This window comes from Pezoporus occidentalis, unplaced genomic scaffold, assembly GCF_034315485.1.
Source record: "Pezoporus occidentalis ecotype Australia unplaced genomic scaffold, CSIRO_AGI_Poc_V1 ctg14, whole genome shotgun sequence".
Lineage (NCBI taxonomy): Eukaryota > Metazoa > Chordata > Aves > Psittaciformes > Psittacidae > Pezoporus > Pezoporus occidentalis.
Window position 1 is genome coordinate 2,549,001 of NW_026913209.1, and position 6,000 is coordinate 2,555,000.

At 41.8% G+C, this 6,000-nt stretch overlaps 1 protein-coding gene across 6 annotated transcripts in view; it reads left to right on the forward strand.

The window, feature by feature from the left end:
• FOXP2 (forkhead box P2) overlaps positions 1–6,000 on the forward strand; it is a 418,517-nt gene that overhangs the window by 206,713 nt on the left and 205,804 nt on the right. The gene's annotated exons all lie outside the window — the stretch shown is intronic.

Consider the following 6,000-nt stretch of genomic DNA (forward strand, 5'->3'; position numbering starts at 1 on the left):
GAAATGTGAAGCTAGAATAAATGAGGCCAGGAACAGATGAGCTCAGGAGGCTGCTGCAGACCTTCATCAAGGAAGGACAGAGAACACCTTATTTTGGGTGGGAACGGGTGACAAAACTTTTGGTTGAGTGAGATCTTCAAAACACAGTTTATTTGCTTTGCTGACTGTGATAAATTTCATTGTGAATGTTATGAAGGGAGGGAGGTATGTAAGCACCATCAGAGCCAGTAATTTTGCGATCCACTGTTTGAAGAAGTAAAATGAAAAAATAAAATGCAGATCTAGCAAAGAGATAAATGAAAGTGATGGTGATGTTGAGAAGGACAGCTCTGCACCCCTCGATCCTGTCCTGGGCAGGCAAGACCAAGTCCCTGCGTTGCCCTCGTGTCTCCAGTTGCAGAAGGCTCCTGTGTCGCAGTTGTGAGGTGTACTGAGCTTCCCACCCTTCTTTTGCAGCTGAAATTGAGAAGAAACTATGTTGTTTTCTATCCCATCAGACATTTTGGCTTTGCAAGAGTGTATATGTAGCCAGCCTGGGAACCTGCCAAACTTGGCTCCTGTGAAAGCAAGAAATATCTGCGAGTTTGTTCTATTTTGAGAGTCCTTTAATAATTAAGGATGGAGGAATCATTTTCTGATACCATTGGAGTTTTTTTGGTGAAAACAGGTTTTCCCGATGATTGCCTTTTGTGCACATGGGCTCTGCCTTTTGTGCGCATGGGCTCTGGCACACACTCAGAACAGCCTGAAACGAAGATTGGTGTTGGTAGCCAGTCACTAATTTCAAAGATCTGATAGAGGCAAAAGAGATCTGTTTGGTTTTTTTTTGCTGTTGTTCTTTCTTGTGGAACTGTAAATATGACCAGAATCAATAAGTCAGATGGTGTATTAGTTCATAGAGAAAAACTAAACTGTGTTTACAGGGGAAGGGTTTCACCAATGATTCCAGCTTCTTTCGTATCTTGTGTGTATGACAGAGGGTTTTTTGATTCTGTTGTCGGTTCTGGATGGTATAGAATATCTGGCTGCCATTCACTAAAAGGTGAATGGTATCTTCTGATAGGACTTCGTTTCGTGTGTTACTCATGTCTTCTTTAATTTGCTGGAATGAATCTTGAAAGTCTCAAGTCCTCATTTTAAGTTTCTTACTTGGAGAAAAAGTGTCGGTATAGTAACAGGCTTATTGTGAATTAAATACTGGTGATAAATGGTAATGAACAAGAACAACCAGTCAACTAATCAGTGGGTTGTAAACAGGGAACTGAAACTCAGTTTTCTTGTTTGTCGTATCTCTATGTCTACAGCTGTCGGAGTTTCCTCTTGGTAAATAAATACTGATCTCTAGTATGGGGGGAAGGAATCTAAAGCAGAGATGTAGACACCTCCCTCCCTCCAACCTGTTCTAGTTTGTTTTACTGCCAAAACCTCTTGGACTTCTATGAACATGCTACATTGAGAATGTATTTATAGTTTATTGCAAACAGAGGCTTTAAGGAATATATTTGCCCACTTTGCTGTTTGTAATCTAGTATCCTCGGTCACATGCTGTAAGTAAAAACTGTTGTTAACCAGTTGGTTCCTGACTATCTGTGTGTTCCAGTGTGATGATCTGGTTTGGATTCACATGGGTAGAGAGGTCTGAATCCACAAGTTAATTACAGAGTGGTCAAGCAATCAGCCATTCTTACTGGCTCCATTTTTTTAAAAATCATGACAAATGCATGTAAAATAATGAAACTCCAAGTTAAATATTGAAGTTTTTAATGTTTCTTAACCTTGGGAGGGAGAAGAAGAGGTACGTGTTGACATACTGTTAACAATTAAGCACTTTTGGATTTGAGTGGAACCAACCACAGTCATAACTGGAAACACAGGTGGTTTTTTTTTTAAGTCATTCATGAAGCAAAAGGAGTTTTGTGTAAAATCCATGTGCTTGAACTTCAGGTGTGATGTGCATGAGCTGCCTGACTTATTCTCTGTCCCTCCTGGGGCCCCCGATCCTGCTCACTTTATTTGTGCCAGTTCTCATTCAGGCTTTGTGCTGAAGCTTTTTCCTCCCAGGAAGCAGGGCATGGCAGCAGACAGGATTGTTCACCCTTGGATCCATTCCAGCCAGACTGACTCCCTTTACCCAGGACAATCCTTCAAGACAAGTCTTGTGCCCTTGCTTGCCCTCACGTGTTCCTGTGCCCTGATGAGGAGCACACAACTCACACCACTGTCATCCTGCTATAAGACCCCACACTGCTCATCTGTGGCCCAGTCCTCTCAATGTTGAGGATACTTTGAACTGGAAAATGAATGAAAAATAATGACTATACTTTGTATCTCGTGGTCACCCAGGGTTCAAAGAAGTTGCAAGCCGAGCTATGTAAATTGTGAAGGTGGCGGCTCACCCAGCCCTGAGTAGTGTGTACGTGCATCAGTCCTCACCAGTGCTGTTGGTTAGTGTTCGCTTCTTTGTGGCATCTTCACAAGCATTGTGGGTGTAGGTCCCAAGTTTGCTACCATATACTCCCAAGTGTGTTCCTAGACTGCGCCAGTCTGATGGCAGCAGCAATGAAACCAACAGTAGAGAGTGAGCTTGGGGTTCCTTGGTGACTTTTCACTGCTAGGCTCTAATAAACCTTTGGAAAGTGAAAACCTCCTACAACAAGTATCCAAGGGTTTGTGTGTTACTTCATGTCCGCACAGAGCAAACAACAGACAATGGAAAATTTGGAAATTGAGGACCAGTCAGTCTGTTCCTTGTGCATGCATATTGTTGCTTCCAGTGTTAAGTGCTGTTAAGTAAGTTACTGGGGTAAAAAAAGCTTGCTAAGCAGGCTTAACTTTAAAGACTAGAAATTTGGAGAACCTGCTTTAAAGATGTTCATTACATCATCTTTACTTTTATCATCCTTGTTATATTGCTGTTATTAAAATTAAGTTTGAATAGGAACAATATGATTCTGATATCTAACTATTTAACCCTAATACTATAAATTTAGGGAGTAGCATTTGTGTACCAGGAAATAAGGGACAACATTTTACTTTGTTTTTTTATATTTTTTAGGATTAAGTATGGTAGTGTATAGTCTGTGACCACATATACAGTGTAATGTAAACATATACAATCTAAACCTAGTAATTATTCTGTAAATTCATGATTGTGTCTCCTTCCAGGGGGGTTGGAACTAGATGATCTTTAAGGTCCCTCCCAACCAAAACCATTCTAGGATTCTGTGATTCCAGTTCTTACTTACTGAAGTAGTCTGTCCTCTCACACGTGTAAAGGTTTTGCAGGGTTAAGCCTATGCTTTCTAGTTAGCAGTATTTAAATCAGTAAAGAGATTCTCTAAGTATCTTCTGTGCATGGAATCTGTATTACTTAATGCTGATATGTACCGATCACATTTCTTCCTCTGAGTTCCATCTAGTGCTCAGAACTGGTTTCAAATTGGTTCTTTGGCTTATCAGTGCAAGGCTTGCTTATAGATTGTGCAGTACTAGAGATAGTATCCAACTGTTGCAAGGGTTGACAGTTGTCCAGAGGATTACAACTGAGATCATATCGAGTTTGGGGGGATCCTGACCTGTTATATGTTCTTTTGCATAATTGTTGCTGGAGGCAAAAGGGCAGGAAGGGTGCAGAATTAGAGCAATGCATTTGACGGGAACTTGTCATCTGAAAACCAGTTTGCATCGCCTGTCATCTTTTGTTTGGTGGAAAACAGGCTGTGACATAATACCTGTCACTGCCAGCGGGTTTTTCTCTGCACCCTGGAGTGAGAAATCCCATGCAGTAGCAGCCTGAGGTCTAGGCTACCTATGTGACTGCACAGGACCCGGCTGTTACAGTGGTATGTATTTGCGTGCAGGGGCCACACCTCAGTTAAGGAGGAAAGCAGACACAGGGACATTTAAACTAAAAATAACAAAAAATAAGATCTCATGCCAGCCTTGGTTTTGGGAGAGGAGATCAAGAAATGTTCTCTGAGTTTGCTGTTGGGCCAGAGGGGAAGAATGCACGCCAGGTGTGTGCCCCCAGGTTGTTAGCCGAGAGATGGGCTGAAAGCTGGTGGCCATGAGTGGAAGTTTGGAAGTTTTTCTGGTGAAAAGATGGCAAGTGGAACAGAGAGAGATATTAGAGTTCCCTGACACTTGAAAATATGTTGGTTTTTTTTTATGACAGAATAGTACCCAGTGTTGTGACATCCCGGGAAAATTTATGCCTGGGAATTAATTCTCATTTGCATAATGGAGTAGGTGTATTGACTGTTTTATTTGAGAGTGTGGAGTGTGTTCTAGGAGATGATGATGATGGTGATGATGATGATGATGATGATGCTAAAGATTAAAAGGCTTTTGACAAATACAGTGGTATCATAGCCATTGAGAAGCATGTCCTCCCATTAATACACTTCCATGATCCTTTTTTTTTTTTTTTCCCTTTTCTTTCATGTGCTGCACATAGTTTGGAAATTGTTTGCTAGTTTATTTCTGACTCGGGCTTTGGTCAGTATTTTGTTGTCTTTGTAAATGCCTGATATAAAATATTTAGGACTGAACTCAAGGTTAATGCAATTTTAACCAGCCAAACTTGACGTACCTCTGATAGAGCTTTGTGGCACAGGCACCTATCGCTTGATAGCTGTGTGAAACTGTTGCCTACAGAGATGGGCTCTTGACACTGTCTGCCAGCCTCAGGCTGTCCGCTTTGTGTCTGCTTTAATTGAAAATTAATAGTTAGGGGGTTGCTATGGAAATGATACCATTGCTTGCAGACAGCAAACCCAGCTTTTTGCAAAGAGACACTGGTGGTATTGTTTGTCCTTGTTGACCTCAGAAGTTCAAAAGCCTGGAGGAGGAAAGGAGATGCAAATATTTTACTTAAAAAAAAATAATTTGCATATTTATAACATTATTTTTGAATGTCAGAGATAGCAAGTTTTTTTTTTAACAAACTTGTGGCTAAAACACGAGTGTCATTAATTGTTACTGCACCGCTTTGCAGGTTGATAAGGCAGTGTGGCTGAAGAGCATATTATATTATCTTTCTGGTGAATGTAAACAGATTTGTGTGAAAATGTTATTTGACTGATGTGATAATGGAAACTATCATTTATTTCCTCTGGAGTATGTAAAGTCGTTTGTATCATTGTATACATTCTTCACAGTTTCTGTGAAATGGGAAAGCACCGTAAAACAGTGGGCAGTTGGGAAAAATAAAAATATGCAAAAAGTAGCTTGGAAAATCTTGTTCTCCAAAGGGAGGGAGCTCATAAACAAACTGCACTGAAGGCTCCACCCGAACAAGCAGAGGAGCATTTAAACTCTTTTTTTTTTTTTTTCCCCTGAATGTTGTTCCTGCCTAACTCACACTTGCACATGGAACACGTCACGGGATGGTGGGCTTTTTCGTGCTTTGTTCAGTGCCGTGATAAGGCATGTGTTCCTATCTGCGGGTGTGCAGCCCCCCCCTCCCCGAGTGAGTGGTATTGATTTTTTTTTTCCTCTGAAGAGAGGGCTGCCTGGACCTCTGTTTCACAGTGCATACCCACTACCAATACGCTATTTAACGAGTAAATTCTCTCATAAAAAGTGAAGAAAAATAGCTAAACCGCAGAATATTAAACTCTTCTCTATCACAGGGCGACAGAATAAGTGCTTACAGTTCATTTCAGAGGAGGTGGAGAAATAGTGTAGCCTCAGGGGTTGAAGGTGAAATGTGAAATTTGCTGTAATTACTTACCCAAAATGTCTGTATTAAAGGCTATTAGAAGCAGTTATTTTAAGTACTTCTTTATACATCTTCTCCTCCTCTGTTTAGTATTTAAACGTGCTACAAAAGTAGCGGCAGATGGTGTTCATCTGACGGCGTTGCTGCGGGATGCTGCAGGGCAGCGAGCGGCGGGAGCGGCGCCGGGTCCCGGCTCGCTCCGAAGCGCATTGTTCCGCCCGGGCTGGCTCGGGCTCGGGCTCCCGCCGCGCCGCCAGCGCCCGCCTCGGCCCCGGTCC